Below are 27,777 nucleotides of genomic sequence, written 5' to 3'. Positions count from 1 at the left end.
AAAAAATTGAGTTTTTGGTCCTCTCCAATTGCACTTCCGAAATTCTCCTTGGACTACCCTGGCTTCAACACCATTCCCCAACCCTGGATTGGTCCACAGGGGAGATCAAGAGCTGGGGTACCTCTTGCTTCAAGGACTGCCTTAAACCGGTCCCCAGTACTCCCTGCCGTGACCCTGTGGTTCCTCCTGTTTCCCGTCTCCCTAAGGTCGTTATGGACTCTGCCTGCCTTAAGAAGTGCCTCTCCCCCCCTCCCAGTCCAGTCAGGCAAGCCTCGGTGCCTCCTCATGGCCCTCGTCCTGGTGTCACACTGCCCCGTGCCAGGCCTCGCCCTCTGCCCTCCCTCCCCATTCCCACTCCTGCTGTTCTGCCTACCGTTGAGGAATCCCTCCATCCTTTCCCGGTGTCCTCATCCCAGGGGAGGCAGTTTCCGGACAAAGAGAAGGGGAGACCTAAGGGGGGGGGGGGTACTGTTACTCCTAGCGCTCCGGGTCCCCGCTCCTCCCCGGAGCGCGTACGGCGTCTCTCTCTCCGCAGCGCCCCGGTCGGTCCCGCTGACCGGGAGCGCTGCACTGTCATGGCCGTCGGGGATGCGATTCGCACAGCGGGACGCGCCCGCTCGCGAATCGCATCCCAGGTCACTTACCCGTTCCCGTCTCCTGCTGTCATGTGCTGGCGCGCGCGGCTCCGCTCTCTAGGGCGCGCGCGCGCCAGCTCCCTGAGACTTAAAGGGCCAGTGCACCAATGATTGGTGCCTGGCCCAATTAGCTTAATTGGCTTCCAACTGCTCCCTGGCTATATCTGAGCTCCTCCCTTGCACTCCCTTGCCGGATCTTGTTGCCCTTGTGCCTAGTGAAAGCGTTTTGTGTGTCTAAAGCCTGTGTACCAGTACTTCTGCTATCCACCCTGACTACGAACCTTGCCGCCTGCCCCCGACCTTCTGCTACGTCCGACCTTGCTTCTGTCTACTCCCTTGTACGGCGCCTATCTTCAGCAGTCAGAGAGGTTGAGCCGTTGCTAGTGGATACGACCTGGTCACTACCGCCGCAGCAAGACCATCCCGCTTTGCGGCGGGCTCTGGTGAAAACCAGTAGTGACTTAGAACCGATCCACTAGCACGGTCCACGCCAATCCCTCTCTGGCACAGAGGATCCACCACCTGCCAGCCGGCATCGTGACAAGACCTTTAAGGACACTTTGGTTGCCCTCTTGACTAAGGTATGTAATGAGTGTCTATCCTCGGGAACTGTGGCGAAGTCAATGAGGAGGCCAGCGCTGATCATCCTGTCAAAGAGTAAAGACCCGTCCCTCATTGAGAATTGGTGTCCCGTAGCGCTTCTCAATGCTGACAGAAAGATTCTGGCAAAAGTGCTGTTTAATTGGCTGGTGGAATTTGCACCCCGGCTCCTTTTGGGGGTTCAGCATTGCTCTGTTCCAGGCAGCAGTACATTTAATGCTGCACTCAGTGTCTGAGAGGCTGTGGAGCAGGGTAGGGCTGGCCACTGGAAGGGGTACTTGCTGTCCTTGGGTCAGGCAAAAGCGTTTGATCGGGTTAATCATGAGTACCTCTGATCTGTTCCTCTGAGATATGGCCTGTTGGGGGGGGGGGGGGGGTTGTTGATTGGCTTAAGACCTTGTATGAAGGGGCAGAGAATTTCCTGCTTGTGAATGGTTGGGTTGGCCGCTCTTTTGAGGTTGGGTCTGGCATCCCACAGGGTTGTCCATTGAGCCCATTGCTGTACGTGTTTGCAATTGATCCTTTCCTTAGGAGGATTGATTGTGGACCGCTGGCGGGGGTGAGATGATGATGTCACTGTGTTTGTCTCCTTACAAGAGGAGGGCCGATGGGATCAACCGGGATAAGTGTGAGAGTCTCTGCCTGGGAGGGGGAGATCCTGGTTTTGATTTCCTGGATGCCCTTCCAGAGCCCCAGGAATCTGCAAAAGTCCTCGACATCGAATTTGGCCAAGGGGATTACCCCAAACAAAACTGGGACAGCAGGCTTGACATCACTGCTCAGATGGAGGATCAGTGGAAGGGTTAGTCTTTGATCAAAACATTCCTGCTCCCTTTGCTGATATACTTGGGCAGTGTATGCATGTTGCCAGAACCTCTCTGGACCCGGGTCTACAGTGTGTTCTTCCAAATGTTATGGGGGATTAGACTGAACCTAGTGAAGAGGGAGGTTACTTACCGTACGAGGAGACTAGGGGGGTTGTGTAAGGTCAACCCAGTGGTATCCCTAGTGAATACCTTTCTTAAGATCAATATTGCAAACCTCTGGAAAGAGAGGGCTCCTCCATGGGTATCCTCCTGTAGGGGATGGTTTCGGCCTTTCTTCCAGGAATGGGAGACAGGAGGGCAAGTGAAGGATCTTCACACACCACATGGGCATCTCCCAGCTTATGCTACCCCGGTTCTGAAGGTTATTCATCGGTGGGGTCTGGGGATGTGGGAGATTAGGACTCTGTCGAGGAAATTCCTTGACAAGAGGGTCCTGTCTTCTCATTTCCAGAGGCCAATGGCGCTCAAGGATTGCCTAAGTCGGGATCTGGAGGTTGGTTTAGGGCTTTTGAATTCTTCTTGAAGTTTTGGAACTTGACTTGGCGCTGCTTTCATGGGAAACTGTGTGTGAGGGACAATTTGAAGTGCAGGAGCTCTGAGAACCGGGGATGTCCCCGTGAAGAGTATGGAGGCATGCTGGAAAGCATGGATCATTTTCTGCTTCATTGTCCCTTTAACACAGAGGTTTACAACAGGGTTGGAGCTTGCATCGGTTGGCCTAGGCTAGCCAGTCTCTCCTATGAGGAATGGGCCTATGGGGCATTCAGAAGCCTTGAGGGCTGGGACCGGTGCACTTTATTCCTAGTTAGCTCAGTGTTCAGGTACTACACATGGAACGCATGGTGTTTAGCGTCGACGCAGTGTAAAATCCTCCCTGTGGATGAGCTGGTTAGGAACATTCTCGTGATCTGGTGAAGTGTGCGTTCTCTGGAGTATGAGTGGCTGGGTGCTGGAAGGGCTTCTCGTTTGTGGAGGGGCTCTGCCTTTAAAGTGCCTTAGCCTGTTGTCTCCCCCTGGTGGTGGGCTGATGCTGACACATAAGTCTTTTTGTTTTGTGCTTTAGGTATACAGTAATATAAGGCTTGCAGGCGCTGAACTTGAGCTTTAGGGGTTTGTGTGGCTGAAAAGCCTCTTTGTTGTTTGGTTTTTAGTGTTATATGTATTTGTTATGGTATTTATTGTTGTAATGTATACTTATGTACTGTATATATTGTTAGTCTGTGTATATTTTATGTACTGTATATATTGTGTGATGCCACCTGGGGTTTGGGTTTTGTTTAGATTGGTGGTGGGTTAAAGGGGGAAGGGCGGTTCTATGACACTTTTATATATACAGAAAATCCTGGACAGGTTCATGGACATCTAGTAACATGTACTGGGAGCATGGGATGTGGGACCAGCTCAGGGCAAAAAAAATAAAAAATGGTGTTATTTGGTTTCTGTTGGTTTGTATTATTTTTTTGTATATATTATTATTATTATTGTTGTTGTTGTTATTATTAATTTTGGTGTTACGCCGAGCGCTCCGGGTCCCCGCTCCTCCCCGGAGCGCTCGCTACACCTTCCTCACTGCAGCGCTCCGGTCGGTTCCACGGACCCGGGGCGCTGCGATACTGTCTCCGGCCGGGATGCGATCCGCGATGCGGGTAGCGCCCGCTCGCGATGCGCACCCCGGCTCCCGTACCTGACCCGCTCTCCGTCAGTTCTGTCCCGGCGCGCGCGGCCCCGCTCCCTAGGGCGCGCGCGCGCCGGGTCTTTGCGATTTAAAGGGCCACTGCGCCGCTGATTGGCGCAGTGGTTCCAATTAGTGTTTGCACCTGTGCACTTCCCTATATCACCTCACTTCCCCTGCACTCCCTTGCCGGATCTTGTTGCCTTAGTGCCAGTGAAAGCGTTCCTTGTGTGTTCCTTGCCTGTGATTCCAGACCTTCTGCCGTTGCCCCTGACTACGATCCTTGCTGCCTGCCCCGACCTTCTGCTACGTCCGACCTTGCTTTTGCCTACTCCCTTGTACCGCGCCTATCTTCAGCAGCCAGAGAGGTGAGCCGTTGCTAGTGGATACGACCTGGTCACTACCGCCGCAGCAAGACCATCCCGCTTTGCGGCGGGCTCTGATGAAAACCAGTAGTGGCTTAGAACCGGTCCACTAGCACGGTCCACGCCAATCCCTCTCTGGCACAGAGGATCCACTACCTGCCAGCCGGCATCGTGACAGTAGATCCGGCCATGGATCCCACTGAAGTTCCTCTGCCAGTTGTCGCTGACCTCACCACGGTGGTCGCCCAGCAGTCACAACAGATAGCGCAACAAGGCCAACAGCTGTCTCAACTGACCGTTATGCTACAACAGTTACTACCACAGCTTCAGCAGTCATCTCCTCCGCCAGCTCCTGCACCTCCTCCGCAGCGAGTGGCCGCTCCTGGGATACGCTTATCCTTGCCGGATAAATTTGATGGGGACTCTAAGTTTTGCCGTGGCTTTCTTTCCCAATGTTCTCTGCATCTGGAGATGATGTCGGACCTGTTTCCCACTGAAAGGTCTAAGGTGGCTTTCGTAGTCAGCCTTCTGTCCGGAAAAGCCCTGTCATGGGCCACACCGCTCTGGGACCGCAATGACCCCGTCACTGCCTCTGTACACTCCTTCTTCTCGGAAATCCGAAGTGTCTTTGAGGAACCTGCCCGAGCCTCTTCTGCTGAGACTGCCCTGTTGAACCTGGTCCAGGGTAATTCTTCCGTTGGCGAGTATGCTGTACAATTCCGTACTCTTGCTTCAGAATTGTCCTGGAATAATGAGGCCCTCTGCGCGACCTTCAAAAAAGGCCTATCCAGCAACATTAAAGATGTTCTGGCCGCACGAGAAATTCCTGCTAATCTACATGAACTTATTCACCTAGCCACTCGCATTGACATGCGTTTTTCCGAAAGGCGTCAGGAACTCCGCCAAGATATGGACTCTGTTCGCACGAGGCGTTTCTCCTCCTCGGCTCCTCTCTCCTCTGGTCCCCTGCAATCTGTTCCTGTGCCTCCCGCCGTGGAGGCTATGCAGGTCGACCGGTCTCGCCTGACACCTCAAGAGAGGACACGACGCCGTATGGAGAACCTCTGCCTGTACTGTGCTAGTACCGAACACTTCCTGAGAGATTGTCCTATCCGTCCTCCCCGCCTGGAAAGACGTACGCTGACTCCGCACAAAGGTGAGACAGTCCTTGATGTCTACTCTGCTGCTCCACGTCTTACTGTGCCTGTGCGGATGTCTGCCTCTGCCTTCTCCTTCTCTACAGTGGCCTTCTTGGACTCTGGATCTGCAGGAAATTTTATTTTGGCCTCCCTCGTCAACAAGTTCAACATCCCGGTGACCAGTCTCGCCAGACCCCTCTACATCAATTGTGTAAATAATGAAAGATTGGACTGTACTATACGTTTCCGCACGGAGCCCCTTCTTATGAGCATCGGATCTCATCATGAGAGGATTGAACTTTTGGTCCTCCCCAATTGCACCTCGGAAATTCTCCTTGGACTTCCCTGGCTTCAACTTCATTCCCCTACCCTGGATTGGTCCACTGGGGAGATCAAGAGTTGGGGGTCCTTTTGTTCCAAGAACTGTCTAAAACCGGTTCCCAGTAACCCTTGCCGTAACTCTGTGGTTCCTCCAGTAACCGGTCTCCCTAAGGCCTATATGGACTTCGCGGATGTTTTCTGCAAAAAACAAGCTGAGACTCTACCTCCTCACAGGCCTTATGATTGCCCTATCGACCTCCTCCCGGGCACTACTCCACCCCGGGGCAGAATTTATCCTCTCTCTGCCCCAGAGACTCTTGCCATGTCCGAATACGTCCAGGAGAATCTAAAAAAGGGCTTTATCCGTAAATCCTCCTCTCCTGCCGGAGCCGGATTTTTCTTTGTGTCCAAAAAAGATGGCTCCCTACGTCCATGCATTGACTACCGCGGTCTTAATAAAATCACGGTTAAGAACCGCTACCCCTTACCCCTCATCTCTGAACTCTTTGATCGCCTCCAAGGTGCCCACATCTTCACTAAATTGGACTTAAGAGGCGCCTATAACCTCATCCGCATCAGAGAGGGGGACGAGTGGAAAACGGCATTTAACACCAGAGATGGACACTTTGAGTATCTGGTCATGCCCTTTGGACTGTGCAACGCCCCTGCCGTCTTCCAAGACTTTGTCAATGAAATTTTTCGTGATCTGTTATACTCCTGTGTTGTTGTATATCTGGACGATATCCTAATTTTTTCTGCCAATCTAGAAGAACACCGCCAGCATGTCCGTATGGTTCTTCAGAGACTTCGTGACAACCAACTCTATGCCAAAATTGAGAAATGTCTGTTTGAATGCCAATCTCTTCCTTTTCTAGGATATTTGGTCTCTGGCCAGGGACTACAGATGGATCCAGACAAACTCTCTGCCGTCTTAGATTGGCCACGCCCCTCCGGACTCCGTGCTATCCAACGCTTTTTGGGGTTCGCCAATTATTACAGGCAATTTATTCCACATTTTTCTACCATTGTGGCTCCTATCGTGGCTTTAACCAAAAAAAATGCTGATCCCAAGTCCTGGCCCCCTCAAGCAGAAGACGCCTTTAAACGACTCAAGTCTGCCTTTTCTTCGGCTCCCGTCCTCTCCAGACCTGACCCTTCCAAACCCTTCCTATTGGAGGTTGATGCCTCCTCAGTGGGAGCTGGAGCTGTTCTTCTACAAAAAAATTCTTCCGGGCATGCTGTCACTTGTGGTTTTTTCTCTAGGACCTTCTCTCCAGCGGAGAGGAACTACTCCATCGGGGATCGAGAGCTTCTAGCCATTAAATTAGCACTTGAGGAATGGAGGCATCTGCTGGAGGGATCAAGTTCTCCTGTTATTATCTACACCGACCACAAGAACCTCTCCTACCTCCAGTCTGCCCAACGGCTGAATCCTCGCCAGGCCCGGTGGTCTCTGTTCTTTGCCCGATTTAATTTTGAGATTCACTTTCGTCCTGCCGATAAGAACATTAGGGCCGATGCTCTCTCTCGTTCCTCGGATGCCTCAGAAGTTGAACTCTCTCCGCAACACATCATTCCACCTGACTGCCTGATCTCCACTTCTCCTGCCTCCATCAGGCAGACTCCTCCAGGAAAGACCTTTGTTTCTCCTCGCCAACGCCTCGGAATCCTCAAATGGGGTCACTCCTCCCATCTCGCAGGTCATGCGGGTATCAAGAAATCTGTGCAACTCATCTCCCGCTTCTATTGGTGGCCGACTCTGGAGACGGATGTTGTGGACTTTGTGCGAGCCTGCACTATCTGTGCCCGGGATAAGACTCCTCGTCAGAAGCCCGCTGGTTTTCTTCATCCTCTGCCTGTCCCCGAACAGCCTTGGTCTCTGATTGGTATGGATTTTATTACTGATTTACCCCCTTCCTGTGGCAACACTGTTATTTGGGTGGTCGTTGATCGATTCTCCAAAATGGCACATTTCATCCCTCTTCCTGGTCTTCCTTCTGCGCCTCAGTTGGCTAAACAATTTTTTGTACACATTTTTCGTCTTCACGGGTTGCCTACGCAGATTGTCTCGGATAGAGGCGTCCAATTCGTGTCTAAATTCTGGAGGGCTCTCTGTAAACAACTCAAGATTAAACTAAATTTTTCTTCTGCATATCATCCCCAGTCCAATGGACAAGTAGAAAGGATTAACCAGATCTTGGGTGATTATTTGCGACATTTTGTTTCCTCCCGCCAGGATGACTGGGCAGATCTCCTCCCATGGGCCGAATTCTCGTATAACTTCAGGGTCTCTGAGTCTTCCTCCAAATCCCCATTTTTCGTGGTGTACGGCCGTCACCCTCTTCCTCCCCTCCCTACTCCCTTGCCCTCTGGTCTGCCCGCTGTGGATGAAATTTCTCGTGACCTTTCCATCATATGGAGAGAGACCCAAAATTCTCTCTTACAGGCTTCATCACGCATGAAGAAGTTCGCGGATAAGAAAAGAAGAGCTCCCCCCGTTTTTTCCCCTGGAGACAAGGTATGGCTCTCCGCTAAATATGTCCGCTTCCGTGTCCCTAGCTACAAGTTGGGACCACGCTATCTTGGTCCTTTCAAAATTTTGTGTCAAATTAATCCTGTCTCTTATAAACTTCTTCTTCCTCCCTCTCTTCGTATCCCTAATGCCTTTCACGTCTCTCTTCTCAAACCACTCATCCTCAACCGTTTTTCTCCCAAATCTGTTCCTCCCACTCCTGTTTCCGGCTCCTCGGACATCTTCTCCGTCAAAGAAATTCTAGCATCTAAAAAGGTCAGAGGGAAAACCTTCTTTTTAGTGGATTGGGAGGGTTGTGGTCCAGAAGAGAGGTCCTGGGAACCTGAGGACAATATCCTGGACAAAAGTCTGATCCTCAGGTTCTCAGGTTCCAAGAAGAGGGGGAGACCCAAGGGGGGGGGTACTGTTACGCCGAGCGCTCCGGGTCCCCGCTCCTCCCCGGAGCGCTCGCTACACCTTCCTCACTGCAGCGCTCCGGTCGGTTCCACGGACCCGGGGCGCTGCGATACTGTCTCCGGCCGGGATGCGATCCGCGATGCGGGTAGCGCCCGCTCGCGATGCGCACCCCGGCTCCCGTACCTGACCCGCTCTCCGTCAGTTCTGTCCCGGCGCGCGCGGCCCCGCTCCCTAGGGCGCGCGCGCGCCGGGTCTTTGCGATTTAAAGGGCCACTGCGCCGCTGATTGGCGCAGTGGTTCCAATTAGTGTTTGCACCTGTGCACTTCCCTATATCACCTCACTTCCCCTGCACTCCCTTGCCGGATCTTGTTGCCTTAGTGCCAGTGAAAGCGTTCCTTGTGTGTTCCTTGCCTGTGTTTCCAGACCTTCTGCCGTTGCCCCTGACTACGATCCTTGCTGCCTGCCCCGACCTTCTGCTACGTCCGACCTTGCTTTTGCCTACTCCCTTGTACCGCGCCTATCTTCAGCAGCCAGAGAGGTGAGCCGTTGCTAGTGGATACGACCTGGTCACTACCGCCGCAGCAAGACCATCCCGCTTTGCGGCGGGCTCTGGTGAAAACCAGTAGTGGCTTAGAACCGGTCCACTAGCACGGTCCACGCCAATCCCTCTCTGGCACAGAGGATCCACTACCTGCCAGCCGGCATCGTGACATTTGGTATTGGGTTTTGATTAATTATTAGTTTTTTTGGTATTGCAACTGGGCCAGGGAATTCACATTTAATATTAGTGTATATAGTTTATTAGTATGTTATGGGTATTATAGGAGAATGTCTTGTAAATATTGTATATATTTGTTTGTGTGGAGAAATGAGTGTGGGGTGGACCAGTGTTGTATTTTATGCTATGGTGTTTGTTTTATGATTCATTATATTGATATGTTCTGTCAGATATGGTATGTTGATGTTTTGTACTTATTTATTGTTATGTTTAAAATTTTTATAAAAGATTTACAGGATATAACTCAGGATCAGTACAGGATAAGTAATGTATGTACACAATGACCCCACCAGCAGAATAGTGAGTTCAGTTCTGGAGTATAATATAGGATATAACTCAGGTTTAGTACATGGTAAGTAATGTAATATATGTACGCACTGACCCCACCAGCAGAATAGTGAGTACAGTTCTGGGGTATAATACAGGATATAACTCAGGATCAGTACAGGATAAGTAATGTAATGTATGTACACAGTGACCCCACCAGCAGAATAGTGAGTGCAGCTCTGGGGTATAATGTAGAATATAACTCAGGATCAGTACAGGATAAGTAATGTAATGTATGTACACAGTGACCTCACCAGCAGAATAGTGAGTACAGTTCTGGAGTATAATACAGGATATAACTCAGGATCAGTACAGGATAAGTAATGTATGTACACAGTGACCTCACCAGCAGAATAGTGAATGCAGCTCTGGAGTATAATACTGAATATAACTCTGGAACAGTACAGGATAAGTAATGTAATGTATGTACACAGTGACCTCACCAGCAGAATAGTGAGTACAGCTCTGGAGTGGGAGCCAATCAGTTGCGGGTGTGGTTCTGCTTCAGTTCAGCTGTGTAGTGTCTGCTGTGCCTCCTGAGCTCCAGGGAATTACCACCTGTTCCACCTGGGACCTGCTTTCTCCTCCCCAGGGAGGGAGTGGGTTTCCAGGGATGAGTGAGGGAGGCGAGGCCCAGGCTTCTGCCTCCCGGAGTAGGCCGCAGGGAGGCAGGAGAGGCCAGCAAGTGGCCTGTACATCAGAAGATCTGGGGGTTAGGCGATCCACCCGGAGTCGCAACAATGTCACTCCAACACCCCCCACAGAGGCAAGAGGCCGAAAGGTTTCTGGAAACGAGGATCACAATTTGGGAAAGCTGGGTGCTGCCAGCAGAAAGCCAAGGTCATCTGGAGGAAGGCAGAGTACTCACGGAGGTGAAGCCGACCTCAGTGAGGAAGGCTGGGGAATGCTGAGGACCCGGGAGTCTATTTCCACCTATACTACCCGGGTCGTAAGTCACCTCCGTGAGTATGAAGACGCCAGGAAAGCTGTGAGGAGGCTTCAGGAGGAACTTCGTCATGTCCGTTCTAGGCTGGAGGTTACCCCAAAGAAGAAGAAGCCTGAAGTCCAGGCACAGATAAAAGGTCTGATGGCTGAAATAAATGCTTTGGAGGAAAGAAAGGAGGAATTGCTGGAGATGAGTGGACCATTTAAAGAAAAGCTGAAAAATCAAGAGCGTTTCAGAGATATGGATGAAAAGAAACAGAGAAGGTTGATGGGGCTGCAACCTGAGAGCCAGGTGGATGATGAGGAGGAGATAGAGGGAGAACAACAGCCAGATCCACCTGGTGGCCTGTCGCAACAGCAGCAGGCCCCGTACAGTGGGCCCCCTGCACAGCAGCCAGCAGTATCACCTGCCGACTCAGGGGAAGACAGTGACAACAGCTACCAGGGAGGGGCGCTAATGGCCCAGATACGTATGCTGGAATCCCCAGTGTGTCCTCAGAATCTGGTGTTCGGAGATGAGCTGCCAGATGAGGCACCAGGGGGTAAGAAAAAGAAGACCAAGCCAAAGCAGCAAGAAGTGGTGAGTTACATCTACACCCCCCTCCCTGTAAACCCTGAGTCGGCCGCAGGGTCAGCTCATTGTGCAAGCCCCGTTACCCAGCCCAGCCCGTGTTCTGTGGTGGACTCGGTGCAAAGGAGCGGGGAGAGTACAGGTACTAAAAGGGCGCAAAACTCCATGCCTGTTTGCAGTAGCAGGGATGGAGTAGAGAAGGCACTGGCCGCAAGGCCGGACAGTGAGGGCAGCCCAGCAGTGGGCATAGAGGCAGACTCCGGGGCTGTAGTTCGCTCCCCTGTGGGAGGGGGGGGTGATTCAGTGCCTGAGGTAGTCGCGGTGACTACAGATGTAGCAGACGCTCCCAAAAGAAAAGAACAAATCTTATTTTGTATTGGCGCCGCTGATCCCATTGATCAGCGGCGCCCTGATAAGACTGGAGAAATTGCTGATGAGGCGGAGGGCACTAATAAGAACAGGGCTGGGGCCTCCTCTAGACTGGGTAAGCATGCTGCCCGGTCCCTTAAAGGGCCAGCGGAGGTTGTCCCAGCTCTAGTGCCCCGTGATGCCGAGGCAAAACGGAATGAAAATGTATCAACATCACCATCATCATTTGCCGGTTTACCTGTTGCTGGTCCAGCCAGTGTGAGTGATGGGGTAAATGGGGTTGGGGGATGTATGACTGGGGAGAGGATGGAGATTGATGTTACTGGGGAAGGTGTTTTTGGGGGAGGTGGTGACCATGTTATTGGAGTTGGTGCTAATGTTGTCATTGGGGGTGGTGGGGATGTTGTCATCGGCAGTGGTGTAGGTGCAGGGTCTGGTCCGGTTGCCCCCCCAGTGGTGACAGACCATAGGAGTTATGCCAATGTCACTGCTGGGGGAAGTAGAATACTTTCCTCGTCTCCTGACTCTAGGGACGGTTTATTGCAGCGACGTCTCCTGGAGGCTCTGAAAAAGGGGGAAAGGTCGATTAATGTAGAGGGTAGAGCAGTTGATCTGTCCTTCTGGATAGAGAGACACGGTCTCTCTGCCTTCCGAGAGGAAAGAGGGGGCGATACTGTGTGGTCCCTCCCAACAGCCGGGGCAGGTAGTAACCGTAGGAATGTAGTCCGTCTTCGGTGGCAGGGCGAAGATATGTGTCCTTCAAGGACGAAAGTGGTTGAGCTCTTGCTAAAGATGGGCTTCAAGGCAGTTGATATCTTCGCCTTGATACATCCCTACGGTACTCCTGAATTTGATATCAGTTTTGTTCGGTCGGAGGGGCTTGAGCTTTTCTGGTCGAATTATGAATTGGTAAAGAATGAGCCCGGCTGGCGAGACTTTGCCATACAGACATTGTCTCGCCAAAACGAAATCAAGAGAGTGACCGTTTTGACCCGTAACGAATCACTCTCTTGTGTTGACATCATCACCTGGTTAGGACGGTATGGCGAGGTAATGGGGGTCCCACAGAAGAACAGGGACGAGTTTGGCATCTGGTCAGGAGCCTGGACGTTTTTGGTAAAACTTAAACGTTCAGGAAATACAGTTACCCATATTCCATCCTCTGCCTTTCTCGGTAGGGATCGTATCCAGATTTTCTACCGGGGTCAGCCGAAGCTCTGTCACAGATGTGGTGACCCCACACACTTCAGTGCAAACTGTACGGTGCAGAAATGTGCCTTGTGTGGGGGTGTAGGCCATCTTGCCGCATCTTGTGCAGAGATTAGGTGTCACCTGTGTGGTGACTTAGGTCACCCATTCAGTCGTTGTCCTCGTTCTTTCGCTAATGCAGTCTTGTCCCCAGCGGGTGAAGATCACGAGCCGGAATCTGCTGGGGGGGGGACTAGCAGGGGTGGAGGAACTGAGGGGTCAGTGAGGAACAGCAAGAAAAAGACACCAGCCCAACTAAGACGTCTTGATAAACGCCAAAGGGATAGGGTGATGGGGAAAGCCCGGGTTACCGGGACAACCTCTCATTCTGTCCCAGAGGCCAACCTTGCTGCTGAGACCCTGAGGGATGGCGAGCTGAATGAGGAGGTCAGGAGGATCCAGAATGAGGAAGGTGCCATCTCCTCAGATAGCGTGGAGGAGGATGATGGGGGATGGCAGAAGGAGACACGAAAGCGGGGTACAAGTAGGAAAAAAAAGGGAGATTTAAGATCTTCTCCCACCCTGGTCCAGGTGCCACAGGAAGGCAAAACTGACTCCCCTCTGGTTGGCCTTTCCAATCGATTCCGACCCCTCAGGGACATCTCCTCCTCTTCTTCGGAAGGGGAGGATGAGGGGGAGGTGGCAGAGGAGCTTCCAGGGGGCGCCGAGTCCTCTTCCCCTGGGGAGGTTATGTCCTCGGGGGAAGGGACTGGCCTGGAATCCGGAAACGAGGAAAGTAAAACGACGTCTGGTGAGATGGACACTTCTATTTCTCTAAAGAGGGTGAAGAGTTCTTCTGATGTGGAGGGTGAGAAGGGGAGTGGGAAAAAGAAAGCTGTTTAACTCAATCACCCTTGATGGCGGCACCCTCTCCATTGACGCTGGCGTCCATTAATGTCGCCAGCATTAAGTCAGATACGGCTCGATTTGCTGCCTATGATTTTTTTGCCCATATTAATGCTGATATTTTATTTTTGCAGGAGACCAGGCTAACAGACATGTCATCTATCTACAAGGCTAAAAGAGAGTGGAGGAATGGGCCCTCCTACTGGTCTCTTGGGGCCGAGCCGTATAGCGGAGTGGCGGTCCTTTTTACCGCAGCGGTAGAATGCCGACGGGTTATCGAGTTAGAAATGGGGAGGTGCCTGATCTTAGATGTCCTCATGAGGGGACAAGAACTTCGCCTTATTAACATCTACGGCCCACAGTCTAAGTGGGACCGGAAGTGTCTCTTTATGAGGATCAAGCCCTATCTTTTTACAAGTCGGCAGGTGGTCTTTGGAGGGGACTTTAATGCTGTCACGAGGCCCCAAGACAGGGGAGGTGCCAGAGACAAGCTGACTTATGATAGCGTCGCCCTTAATAGCATAGCGAGTGAGGCTCGCCTGGTGGATGTCCACATCCGGCACACCCCAGGCCACGCGGGATTCACCTATCATAGGGGTAGTTGTAGGTCTAGAATAGACAGGTTTTATTTAAAGGAGGAAGCCGTCTCTTCAGCAGTGTCTGTTGTTGAGGTGGAGTTCTCCGATCACTGTTTAATTTTGTTTTCTCTGAATGTCACAGAGACCCCCCGGATGGGCAGAGGCTATTGGAAGCTGAATTCGTCTCTCTTGGAAGAAGCGGAGATAAGACAGTCCTTTGAGGATTTTCTTCAGAGCCAGGTACCATTGCTGGGCCTTTGTAACAGTAAGTCAGAGTGGTGGGAGATCTTCAAGGAAAGGGTTGCGAGATTCTTCCGCCAGCTCTCGGGCCTCAGAAGCCTAAACAGGTACCGTTTGTACCAGGGCCTGAGGAAGAAACTTGAGAACCTTGTCTCGACTGGAGGTAGTCGTGATGATATCTCCAGAGTGAAGTCCTTGCTGATGAAGTGCCAGTACGATAGGCACGCATCTTTGGTTTTTGAGAGGGATTACGGGAAGTACCGCTCGCCCGACCCTTACAGAAACTGCAAGATGTCAGTGAATAGTAAAGTAGTCTCAGGACTGATTGATAGTACGGGATCCTTGAAAAGGTCCAGATCAGGGATCCTGGAGGTCGTCAGATCCTTCTACTCGCACCTCTTGGGAAGGAAGGATCTAGATCGAGATAAGGTATCAGCTTTCTTGGCTGAAACCGTCCCTGAACCAGGAGTAGACCCCTCTCTTGACGTTTTGACAGAGATGATCCGGGAAGAGGAAGTCAGGATGGCTATTGATGGGCTTGCCCTCAAGAAGTCACCCGGGCCGGATGGCTTAACATCTGAGTTCTATAAGACCTTTAAGGACACTTTGGTTCCCCTCTTGACCGCGGTTTTTAATGAGTGTCTATCCTCGGGCACTCTGCCAAAGTCAATGAGGAGGTCAGCGCTGATCATCCTGTCAAAGGGTAAAGACCCGTCCCACATTGAGAATTGGCGTCCCATAGCGCTTCTCAATGCGGACAGAAAGATTCTGGCAAAAGTGCTGTTTAATCGGCTGGTGGAGTTTGCACCCCGGCTCCTTTCGGGGACTCAGCATTGCTCTGTTCCGGGCCGCAGTACATTCAGTGCTGTGCTCAGTGTCCGAGAGGCTGTGGAGCAGGGTAGGGCTGGCCACTGGAAGGGGTACTTGCTTTCCTTGGATCAGGCAAAAGCGTTTGATCGGGTTAACCATGAGTACCTCTGGTCTGTCCTTCTGAGATATGGCCTGCCAGGGGGGTTTGTTGATTGGCTTAAGACCTTGTATGTAGGGGCAGAGAGTTTCCCGCTTGTGAATGGTTGGATTGGCTGCTCTTTTGAGGTTGGGTCTGGTGTCCGTCAGGGTTGTCCTTTGAGCCCTTTGCTGTACGTGTTTGCAATCGATCCTTTCCTTAGAGGGATTGGTTGTGGACCGTTGGCGGGGGTGAGAATGGACCTGGAGGTGCCGGATCCGGCTCTGAGGGTGGTAGCGTACGCTGATGATGTCACCGTGTTTGTCTCCTCACAAGAGGAGGGCAGATGGGTGATGTCAGAGGTGGACCGCTACTCGGAGGCATCCGGGTCAAAGATCAATCAGGATAAGTGTGAGAGTCTCTGGCTGGGAGGGGGAGATCCTGATTTTGATCTCCCGGACGCCCTTCCAGAGCCCCAGGAATCCGCAAAAGTCCTCGGCATCGAATTTGGTCAAGGGGATTACCCCAAACAAAACTGGGACAGCAGGCTTAAGATCGCCGCTCAGAAGGTAGATCAGTGGAAGGGTTGGTCTTTGACCCTCCGGGAAAGGGTTAACCTGATGAAAACTTTCCTGCTCCCTTTGCTGATATATCTGGGCAGTGTATGCATGTTGCCAGAACCTCTCTGGACCCGGGTCTACAGTGTGTTCTTCCAAATGTTATGGGGGAATAGACTGAACCTAGTGAAGAGGGAGGTTACTTACCGTACGAGGAGACTAGGGGGGTTGTGTATGGTCAACCCTGTGGTGTTCCTAGTGAATACCTTTCTTAAGACCAATATAGCAAACCTCTGGTCAGAGAGGGCTCCTCCGTGGGTATCCTCCTGTAGGGGATGGTTTCGGCCTTTCTTCCAGGAATGGGAGACAGGAGGGCAAGTGAAGGATCTTCGCACACCACACGGGCATCTCCCGGCTTATGCTACCCCGGTTCTGAAGGTTATTCGTCGGTGGGGTCTGGGGATGTGGGAGATTAGGACTCTGTCGAGGAAATTCCTTGACAAGAGGGTCCTGTCTTCTCATTTCCAGAGGCCATTGGCACTCAAGGACTGCCCAAGTCGGGATCTGGAGGTGGGATTAGAGCTTTTGAATTCTATCAGGATCCCCTTGAAGTTTTGGGACTTGACTTGGCGCTGCTTCCATGGGAAACTGTGTGTGAGGGACAATCTGAAGTGCAGGAGCTCTGATGACCGGGGATGTCCCCGCGAAGAGTGTGGAGGCATGCTGGAAAGCATGGAGCATTTTCTGCTTCATTGTCCCTTTAACACAGAGGTTTACAACAGGGTGGGCGCTTCCATTGGTTGGCCTCGGCTGGCCAGTCTCTCCTATGCGGAATGGGCCTATGGGGCATTCAGAAACCTTGGAGGCTGGGACCGGTGCACTTTATTCCTAGTCAGCTCAGTGGTCAGGTATTACACGTGGAACGCACGGTGTTTAGTGTCGACGCAGCGTAAAATCCTCCCTGTGGGTGAGGTGGTTAGGAACATTCTTGGTGACCTGGTGAAGGTGCGTTCTCTGGAGTACGAGAGGCTGGGTGCTGGCAGGGCCTCTCGTCTGTGGAGGGGCTCTGCCTTTAAAGTGCCTTAGCCTGTTGTCTCCCCCTGGTGGTGGGCTGATGCTGGCACATTAGTCTTTTTGTTTTGTGCTGTAGATATATGGTGATATAGGGCTTGCAGGCACTGAACTTGAGCTTTAGGGGTTTGTGTGATTGAAAAGCCTTATTGATGTTTGTTGTTTGGTTTGTATTATTTTGTATATATTTGTTTTGTTTGTACATTTATGTATATGTGTATATATGTATATATATATTGTATTTTTTTTCTAGGGGTTGTGTCGTGCTGGGGTTTAGTGTTAGGTTGGGTGGTGGGTAGATGGGGGGAGGGGGGATTCTGTGTGGGACTTTTTATTTAAAAAAAAAATAAAAAATCCTGGACTGGTTCATGGACGTCTGTTATCATGTACTGGGGGCATGGGATGCGGGACCAGCTCAGGGCCAAAAAAAAAAAAAAAAAAAAAAAAAATGATATATAAAAAACATTGTATATTCGGTTTTTCTTATTGTGGTGTTTGTTGGTGGTTTGACACATATTTATTATATTTATTATTTTGGGTGGGGAAATGCAACCGGACCAGTTTTTAGTTATTATTGTTATTATTATTACTGTAAGTATTATTATTATTGTAGAGTGTTTAGTAGTTGTTGTTATTATAGCGGTGTGTTTGGTGAGAATGAGGCTGGACCAGAAGATACTTGGTTGGACATTTTTGGACTAATATGGACTCATTTTTGTATATATTATACAGGTGTATGTTGTTTGTATTATTGTTATGGTGATGTTTATTCTTTTTGTAATGTTTTATATTTTTTAATAAAAGATCTACAGGAAATAACTCAGGATCAGTACAGGATAAGTAATGTATGTACACAGTGACCTCACCAGCAGAATAGTGAGTACAGTTCTGGAGTATAATACAGGATATAACTCAGGATCAGTACAGGATAAGTAATGTAATGTATGTACACAGTGACTCCACCAGCAGAATAGTGAGTACAGCTCTGGAGTATAATACAGGAAATAACTCAGGATCAGTACAGCCTTTGGTCTTTGGCTGTCCGGGCATGCTGGGAGTTGTAGTTTTGCAACAACTGGAGGCTCCCTGCTTGGGAAACACTGACATAGACAGTGATTTACAGCTCCCAGCAGATCTTTCTTACTTTTATATGTAAGGATTTGCTTTATCTGTATTAGTTATCTTATTATTTTTCTTTAATCCTCACTTTTTCCTATTTTTGGATGACATTTTGGTGGCTTCAGAACCAATTACCAGGTTTCCATAGAGTTCTGGTCTCAATATACAATGGTTTCAACATACAATGGTTGTCCTGGAACCAATTAGTATTGTAACTTGAGGGACCACTGTACTAAGTGCTTGGCAGCGGTGCCCTTCAGTGTCAGGGATCAGTCTTAGGTGAGTATGTGTTTTTTATGTCCCTGTTCTTAAGACATATTAAAGGAGAACTCCAGAATATAAAAATTGTCCCCCATACTGCCGGCAGTAAAAAAATGAAGATGTACATACCTTCCTCCGCTCCCCCGGGTTCTCCGGTAATCGGCTCCGGTCTCTGCCGCGATCCATTTCCTGGTTGCCGGTGGTTGGCGAGTCATACTGCGCTCAGCCAATTACCGGCTGCAGTGAAGTCCTGACTCGGCCGGCGATAGGCTGAGCGGCAGTGTGAGAACGCTTCAGGACACAAAATTCTTCACTACACCGGCACCTGCAGCCGGGGCCGAAAGCGTCACACTGCCGCTCAGCCTAACGCCGGCCGAGTCGGGACTTCGCTGCGGACGGTGATTGTCTGAGCGCAGTATGACTTGCCGACCACCGGCAACCAGGAAGTGGATCGTGGCGGAGACCGGAGCCGGCTACCGGAAGCCCCCGGGGGAGCGGAGGATGGTATGTACATCTTTATTTTTTTTTTTACTTCCGGTGCAGTGCCGTAGAATGAAATTTGCCATAGAATGAAATGCTCCGCCTCCATCACATCCTATTGGCTCACACATGTCACGTGACAAAGTACTACTTTAGCTGCGCTCGCTGCTCTACTTTCTGTTCCCCATTCCCTGAGAGTTAGAAGGGGACGGGGGTAGAGCAGCGGGCGGGGAGGCAAGCAGATGACAGTGCTATCGGGCATAGGGATCCTGATAGCGCTGGTGATCGAGCGCGCTGGCGGCGGGTGACAATAAAACATTAAAAGTCGGGCCACAGAGGCCATGAGAGCTCCGTGCAGCTTCAGCTATCACAGGGAGAGGAGATCCTCTCCCTGTGATAGCCGAACTGAGACTGCCGTGCGCGTCGATGCGTGACGGTTAAATATGTCACGTGACTTGTGTGAGCCAATAGGATGTGATGGAGGCGGAGCATTTCATTCTATGGCAAATTTCATTCTACGGCACTGCACCGGCAGTATGGGGGACAAATTTTATATTCTGGAGTTCTCCTTTAATCAGACATGGCTCCATCTATAGTGTCCCTTTAAATGGCATCGTAATGTTTTTCACGCAGATGTGAAATGACTTATTGCTCACAGTAGGAAGAAGAAGAGACTGTAAGTTTTCTTCTTTTAGTGAAACTACTGAAATGTGAGGGGAACTGGAAGTTGGAGTAATGGTGTAAATGTGATCAATGGGGTGGGAGTGTCTGGATGTTGATAAGAGGGCTGGCTCCCAGCCATGATGCACACTGCAAAGCCTGAGTCCCTCACTCACTCACAATCCAGAGGAAATCGGAAAATATTCCCGAGCAGCCCAGACAGCTGGGGAAAGAAGCACAGGGAGGGGGACACAGGCAGAGCAACTACTCGTGAGGAAAGTGTGTGAGGAGGAGGATGAGGAGGGCTGCAGCAGTGTGAGTGTGCTGTGTGAGTGTGCTGCCTCCTCTTCTCTAGCTGCGGGCTCTGCATGGCATTCTCTGCAACCATTCGCTCTCTTTCCCCTCTGGTCAAGGCGGCTTCTTCCTGATCTGGACCTATATAAAGGTGGATGTGAGGGAAGCTCCTGCTGTCACATCTGTGGCACACACCCTGGACTGTACACAAGGTAATGCCATGCTCCCTGCTGTATGTGTGGAATAGTGCTGTGCTGCCAGTCATATTCCTGACGACTGTGCAGATTAAACCTAATACGATTACCGCTGCATTAATGAAAGGGAAAAGGGGCTTGGTGGTGCCCTTGACTGTGCCCGGAGCTGGCCCCCGTGCCCTTGCCCGGCCGGTAGGTGTGTGTGGCTCATTGATACATCGGTGCCGCACGCTGCTGCAGCATTGGGATCCCCCTAACTTTCAGGCAATGCACATTGTACTGTGCTGCTCCTGTGTATGACTGCTGAGCACAACCTCCATAGATGCCTGGACATTATATTATACATTATATTATACTGTACATATATATATATATATATATATATATATATATATATATATATATACTATTCATGTGTATGACTGCTGAGCACAACCTCCATAGATGCCTGGACATTATATTATACATTATATTATACATTATATTATACTGTACATATATATATATATATATATATATTCTATTCATGTGTATGACTGCTGAGCACAACCTCCATAGATGCCTGGACATTATATTATACATTTTATTATACATTATATTATACTGTACATATATATATATATATATATATATATATATATATATATTCTATTCATGTGTATGACTGCTGAGCACAACCTCCATAGATGCCTGGACATTATATTATACATTATATTATACTGTACAATATATATTCTATTCATGTGTATGACTGCTGAGCACAACCTCCATAGCTGCCTGGACATTATATTATACTGTACATATATATATATATTCTATTTATGTGTATGACTCCTGAGCACAACCTCCATAGCTGCCTGTACATTATATTATACTGTACATTATATATATATATTCTATTTATGTGTATGACTCCTGAGCACAACCTCCATAGCTGCCTGTACATTATATTATACATTATATTATACAGGATGCATTATATATATATATATATATATATATATATATATATATATGTATATATACACACACACACATATATTCTATTCATGTGTATGACTGCTGAGCATTGTATATTATATATATATATATATATATTATTATTATTTTTTTTTATTCATGTGTATCACTGAGCACAACCTCCATAGCTGCCTATCACACTGTACATTATATTATACGGTACATTATATATATATGTGTGTGTGTGTATATATATTCCATTCATGTGTATCACTGCTGAGCAAAACCTCCATAGCTGCCTATCACACTGTACATTATATTATACTGTACATTTTATATATATATATATATATATATATATATATATATATATATACATATATATATAAATATATATATATATATATATATATATATATATATATATTCTATTCATGTGTATTGTAGATTATGCTATAGTGCACTGGTCTCCAACCTGCGGACCTCCAGATGTTGCAAAACTATAACTCCCAGCATGCCCGGACAGCCATAGGCTGTCCGGGCATGCTGGGAGTTGTAGTTTTGCAACATCTGGAGGTCCGCAGGTTGGAGACCACTGCTATAGCGATCTATCCATATATGTATAACATGTCTATTATGTCTATGTTATGTATCATGTAGATTCCTCTATATAAGGTGTCTTTAGTGTGTTTATGTTTACAGATACATTTGTACAAATCTTCAGAAATAGAATGCTACAGTCATGTCTCTGTAGTCAGTGAGTGATGGAGACACCAGTCTTGCCTTTCTATGGTAGAATGGGCATCTCATATGCCACTTACTACTGTAACCAGTGGGATCTTTTTTCTTCCTTTGTTTATTACCTCCATCTGTATTGTCTTTATTTTCAGTGTATCATGCTGTGTATACCTGACTAGAGGCTCAGTTAGCACATATAGTATACAGTAACTAATAGTAGTCCCACCACCCTATGCATGGGACAGGATGGTTAACCCCTGTGGTGCCAGTTGCCCGCAGTGCGATGCTGGTTGTCCCCACCCCCAGCAATGGAAGGGTTAGTTCCCCCCCTGCAGTAGGAGAGATGGATTTGTAGCTTTGGTCCCTCAGTAGGAGGAGGTGAGGAGTGTGTGTGCTCCCTGGAGGGATAATGTGCATGTCTGCTGTGGATTGAGGTGGGTTATTGTGACTAGAGACATGTGTCCCTGCTTCCTCCCTCCCTTCTTCTCATGGTTGAGTTGGTCATTTCTAGTCATGCTGTCTGGCAGGTATTGTGAGGGTACTGCAGGAGACAGGCAGCATGCTATAGGATTAGCCTCCATGCTGCAGCCTGCATGTCTATGGACAAATGAGGACACTGGAGCCTCATAGGTCTTGTCACTTGCTCAGGAGGAACAGATGACTGGCTGCTGATATAGCTGCGGATCCCTTACTTCTGCCAGGTCTTGTGCTTTCAGTAATACTCTTTTCTTCTTCATTATTATAACTCTTAACCTGTTGCTTGCCAGGGTGATCTGCGGTACTAAATAGTGTGCTGCAGAGGGGTATAGTGTAGGTTCCATCTTTACGTACTAGGTAAGTAAGGCTCCTTATGTGTGCCTTCATCTGTCCATACACACCAGGTTATATTCTGATGAAATATGGGTCACCCATGGTAGTGGTGCACTACAGATACTTTACTTTTGGACTGGATGCTTGGATATTTCTAAGGGTCACTTTATTATGACGGCTGACAATTCATCATAATGGGCATTAAATGGGAGAAGAAATACACATCTTACACTTATATTCATGTAGACCAGTGGTGTTCAACCTGCGGACCTCCAGATGTTGCAAAACTACAACTCCCAGCATGCCCGGACAGCCGTTGGCTGTCCGGGCATGCTGGGAGTTGTAGTTTTGCAACATCTGGAGGTCCGCAGGTTGAAGACCACTGATGTAGACAGTGCAGCAGATATGGGGTCACTGATCATCTACAGCAGACAGGGCATTCCAGTGTCTTTATGGGGGTTTCCTGGTCATCTGTTAGCCATTAGACTGTATAGTAGTATGTATAGCTTGGTTTGTCCTTTTTCGCTGCAGACTCTTGTACTGACTACATCCCACATCAGGACGCTGCCTCATTTTCCAATATCCCAGCACAGTAACCAAGGTGGAATTCATTCATTTCTGCATGTGCCAAACAACCGATTTCTCAATACCCCGGCACAGCTGTTGCTTACACCATAGTATCTTCTCTCTGACTGTTACACTAATGTAGAATACCTATCACATCATTTCGACATTTTGCAATGCCCGGGTGGATCATTTCCTACATGCATGCCAGGGATTGGGGAAAGTATTATGTATTCATAGTAATACTAGACTGAAAATTGTTTAAGTCTATAGTTCTACTATTATAGGACACGGTGTTATATAGTACTTGAGCAATGCAGTTCTTGCAAGCTAATCCTTTCAATGCAGAAAACCATGGGGTGACATGGAGGAGCACACGTGGAGAAGCCTGGACTGAGCCCTGTTACACTGCAGATCCCACAATAGGGGTGCTTCTATCTATCTATTCATCTATCTATCTATCTAGCCACCATCTTTCTAGCTGTTTTTATTTATATTCTAGATATTACGAATAGCTATTTTCTGTAGAAAAAGCCATGTGTGCTAGTGAGTAAGCATTGCTGAGCTAGATGGGGAAGTAAAGGTGGCTGAATAGCTAGTGCTGGTAACAGTAAATAGATTGCCGTTCTATGGCAATTAGAGATGAGCGAACTTACAGTGAATTCGATTCGTCACAAACTTCTCGGCTCGGCAGTTGATGACTTTTCCTGCATAAATTAGTTCAGCTTTCCGGTGCTCCGGTGGGCTGGAAAAGGTGGATACAGCCCTAGGAGACTCTTTCCTAGGAATGTATCCACCTTTTCCAGCCCTCCGGAGCACCTGAAGGCTGAACTAATTTATGCAGGATAAGTCATCAACTGCCGAGCCGAGAAGTTCGTGACGAATCGAATTTACTGTAAGTTCGCTCATCTTTAATGGCAATCCATCTAGCTAGCTATTTATTATTCTGTATGTACAATGAATACATATAAGCATATAGGACTGTGAAGCCTGCAGTACTAGATACCTAAGAGATGCTGTGTAGCAATAATATTGGGTACACACCGCATACATCCCCTTTAAAGGGGTACTCCTCTGGAAACTTTTTTTTTTTTAAATCAACTGGTGCCAGAAAGTTAAACAGATTTGTAAATCACTTCTATTAAAAAATCTTAATCCTTCCAGTACTTTTTAGAAGCTGTATACTAAAGTGAAATCCAAAAAAAGAAATTCATTTCCTCTGATGTCATGACCACAGTTCTCTCTGCTGACCTCTGCTGTCCATTTTAGGAACTGTCCAGAGCAGAGGAAAATCCCCATAGCAAATATATGCTGCTTTGGACAGTTCCTAAAATGCACAGCAGAGGTCAGCAGAGAGCACTGTGGTCGTGACATCAGAGGAAATACATTTCTTTTTTGGATTTCTCTTTTGTATACAGCCACTTAAAAGTACAGGAAGGATTAAGATTTTTTTTATAGAAGTGATTTACAAATCTAGAAAATTCAATTGTAGTCACAGCACCGGTAAAAAATCCATTTATTAGAAATCCATAAAAAATTCAGGAGATACAAAAAGTGCAGCCAGCATGCTGGAGGTCGAGACCTCCCCCTCTGACGCGTTTCCGCCCTTAGTCATAGGCCCGGTAGGGCGGAAACGCGTCAGAGGGGGAGGTCTCGACCTCCAGCATGCTGGCTGCACTTTTTGTATCTCCTGAATTTTTTATGGATTTCTAATAAATGGATTTTTTACCGGTGCTGTGACTACAATTGAATTTTCTATTCTGGAGACAGTGAAGGAGGACTTATTGCACGAGCACGGAGAAGGGGAGCGCTTTCCATATTTTTGTATTTTTGATTTACAAATCTGTTTAACTTTCTGGCACCAGTTGATTTAAATAAAAAAGGTTTCCCACGGGAGTACCCCTTTAAGTACTCTGCATGGAAATATTCTCCTGTGTTCTGAATCATCACCACTGACCCAAAAATACACAACTGTTACAATGTATCTATGTAAAACTGATGGTTGTGTTTGCTGGAGGACGGTAAAATAGGAAACGACCTTGTCTCTTTGGGTTTGTAAAGGGAAAAAGAAAAAAGGTTTGACAAATAGGAAGTTGGGAGGTCTGAGCTCACAATATTGTTTCTGCTTTAAAAGGAGAAGTGAAATCAGTGCGAATGCTGAAAATCCAGTGTTTGAACAGGATCTGTGTCACCATGACGTGGAGAGATGGATTGCTTATAAACATTCCAGATATTATGCTACTTACTTTAGAAACATTCTCGGAATATTAGAAGAATTATGCCTCAGGCTAGAATTTTGTCATTGAAAATGGTGTCGTGTTCTTTTAAATTTCCATTTATAACCTGTTCCTAGGAGGCCTGACTAGAGGAGGCGAGTCTACAATTTCATTTCATTGTTATTTATAAATAATTCATACATAAATTATACATACTATTCCACATAGGTAACCTCACAGATTACATGCATAATGCACAGTAATGCTGTCTATAAGTAGATTGTGTGTTTTCTTACTGATAAGCATCATAAGTGAATGGTCACGTGGACCAACCTTTTGCAAGACAGAGTATAGTTTATTTTTTCCTTGGAGAAAACAATGAGTCCTGTGATCCCTGTATTTAAAAAATCCCTCCTCCAAAAGAAAGGGAGTTTGGTGTCTGGTTCCCCATATTGGAGGTAGCGTCACTGCAAGTCAAAGCTCGGTCCTTTAAGTAGATTTTGATCTCAATGGGATTTTGCTGCTTAGTTCACGTGACAGAAATTCCATAGGCGAACTTCCCACAAGGTAATGAGTCTGCCTGAAGCTTGAACATGTTGTCGGACTCAGCCAGCGGAGTTCATTTTTCAGTGGCACAGCCCCTAAATTCGCAGCAGGTTGTATTGCATTAGCATTGTGAATGGTACAGATCCACTGTAGAAATCCAACAAAGAAATGACTTGCTGAATTGGTGTGGTTTGAACATACCACAAAGAGCCTTGGAACATGACTGAGGAGCAATACTCAAGCTAGTAGGAAGAGATACCCATTTGTACACAGCTATTTTGGAGAGCTTGCCACTTGTACAGAGCAACGTGCTGGCTGGCAGAGAGGCCTTTGTTGTGGGACTGAATGAGTAAAGTTTCTCCTTGACTTGCATGGTTGCTGCCTCTCTGGAGGAGGTCTACGTGGCCTATTGCATGGCCTGTAGGACTCCACATACCTTTTTAGTGCACAACTCAAGGCAAATCTTTTGCTCCTTTAGTGTCATGATGAAAGGAATAAGCCTTTATTTTATTATAGCTGGAGACCCCCCACTATCTCGGCTGCAGCACCCCAGAAATCCTGTGAACTTCGCTCCGTGTCGGATGACCGGTGATGCGGGGCAGAGGCTCGTGACGTCATAGTCAATGCAAGTTTATGGGAGGGGGCAGGACGACCGTCACGCCTTCTCCCATAGACTTGCATTGAGGGGGCATAGCCGTGACGTCACCAGCTTCCGGCGCGGCACCCGACGCTCTAAATGAATGCCGAGTGTAGCAGGGAGATTTCGGGGGTCCCCAGCGGCGGGCCCCCTCATGATCAGACATCCAAAGGATAGGGGAAAAGATGTCTAGGGGCAGAGTACCGCTTTAATCCTCATCTGCATATTAGCAAAAAGGCTTATATCTCGGCGCTGGAGAGAACTATGCGGATAAAAAAAGGTATACCCAAAATCCTGATGGCTAGCCCTATTAAGCCATGTGCTTATTTACACCCCCTGTATCCCTGCTGACGGGTCCACCGACCTGAAGCTGGAGCATCCAATCCAAATCCAGCATGTATACAAAATGTTCACAAATAATACGACCGTCTCAATTAATTACCTATTTTTTATATATTTTTTGCTTTGTGTTTATTCTTTACATCCTTCCTTTCCCCTTTTCTGTTTATAATATCACTTAAAGGGGTACTCCGGTGGAAAACAAATATTTTCAAATCAACAGGTGCCAGAAAGTTAAAAAGATTTGTAAATTATTATTTAATAATCTATTAAAAAAATCTTAATCTTTGCAGTACTTATCAGCTGCTGTATGCTTCAGAGGAAGTTGTGTAGTTCTTTCTAGTCTGACCACAGTGCTCTCTGTTGCCACCTCTGTCCATATCAGGAACTGTCCAGAGCAGGAGCAAATCCCCAAAGCAAACCTATCCTGCTCTGGATAGTTCCTGACACTGACAGAGGTGTCAGCAGAGAGCACTGTGGTCAGACTGGAAAGAACTACACAACTTCCTCAGCAGCTTATAAGTACTGGAAGGATTAAGAATGTTATATAGAATTAATTTACAAATCTGTATAACTTTCGGGCATCAGTTGATTTGGAAAAAATTTTTTCCCCACCGGAGTAACCCTTTAAGACTCTTCCTACTAAAAATAAACTTACTAACCCCTCTCTACTTGTGAGGATTACTGCTCCTCATTTAATTCTTACCACCTTACACCAGTGTTTCCCAACCAGTGTGCCTCCAGCTGTTGCGCCACTACAACTCCCAGCATGCCCGGACAGCCTTCGGCTGTCCGGGCATGCTGGGAGTTGTAGTGGTGCAACAGCTGGAGGCACACTGGTTAAGAAACACTGCCTTACAAATATGGCTGACCTCTGCTGGCCAACATCTGTGTGCATGCCACGCTAGTAATTATTTTGCTTAGCCCTGGCACATTTCTCTGTTAGTATTGATTGATGAGGGAGAATTATGGGGAGCTGCTGCCATCAAGTTCA

At 48.2% G+C, this 27,777-nt stretch overlaps 1 protein-coding gene across 5 annotated transcripts in view; it reads left to right on the top strand.

Moving 5' to 3' along the window:
• The window catches only part of SLC8A1 (solute carrier family 8 member A1), a 568,703-nt gene that overhangs the window by 179,729 nt on the left and 361,197 nt on the right, over positions 1–27,777 (top strand). For 2 of the 5 annotated variants that reach the window (XM_056567539.1, XM_056567534.1), the window contains exon 1: positions 19,663–19,991. The exons of 1 other annotated variant lie outside the window; for it this stretch is intronic. The gene's annotated coding sequence lies outside the window, so the exon portion shown is untranslated. Of the gene's footprint in view, positions 1–19,662; positions 19,992–22,030; positions 22,106–22,289; positions 22,373–27,777 lie in introns of those variants that run through there. 2 more of the 5 variants (XM_056567537.1, XM_056567538.1) reach the window with 2 other exon arrangements.

This window comes from Hyla sarda, chromosome 3 (assembly GCF_029499605.1).
Source record: "Hyla sarda isolate aHylSar1 chromosome 3, aHylSar1.hap1, whole genome shotgun sequence".
NCBI lineage: Eukaryota > Metazoa > Chordata > Amphibia > Anura > Hylidae > Hyla > Hyla sarda.
Note: the sequence above shows the minus strand (reverse complement) of the source record. Positions and strands in the feature narration are given on the sequence as shown.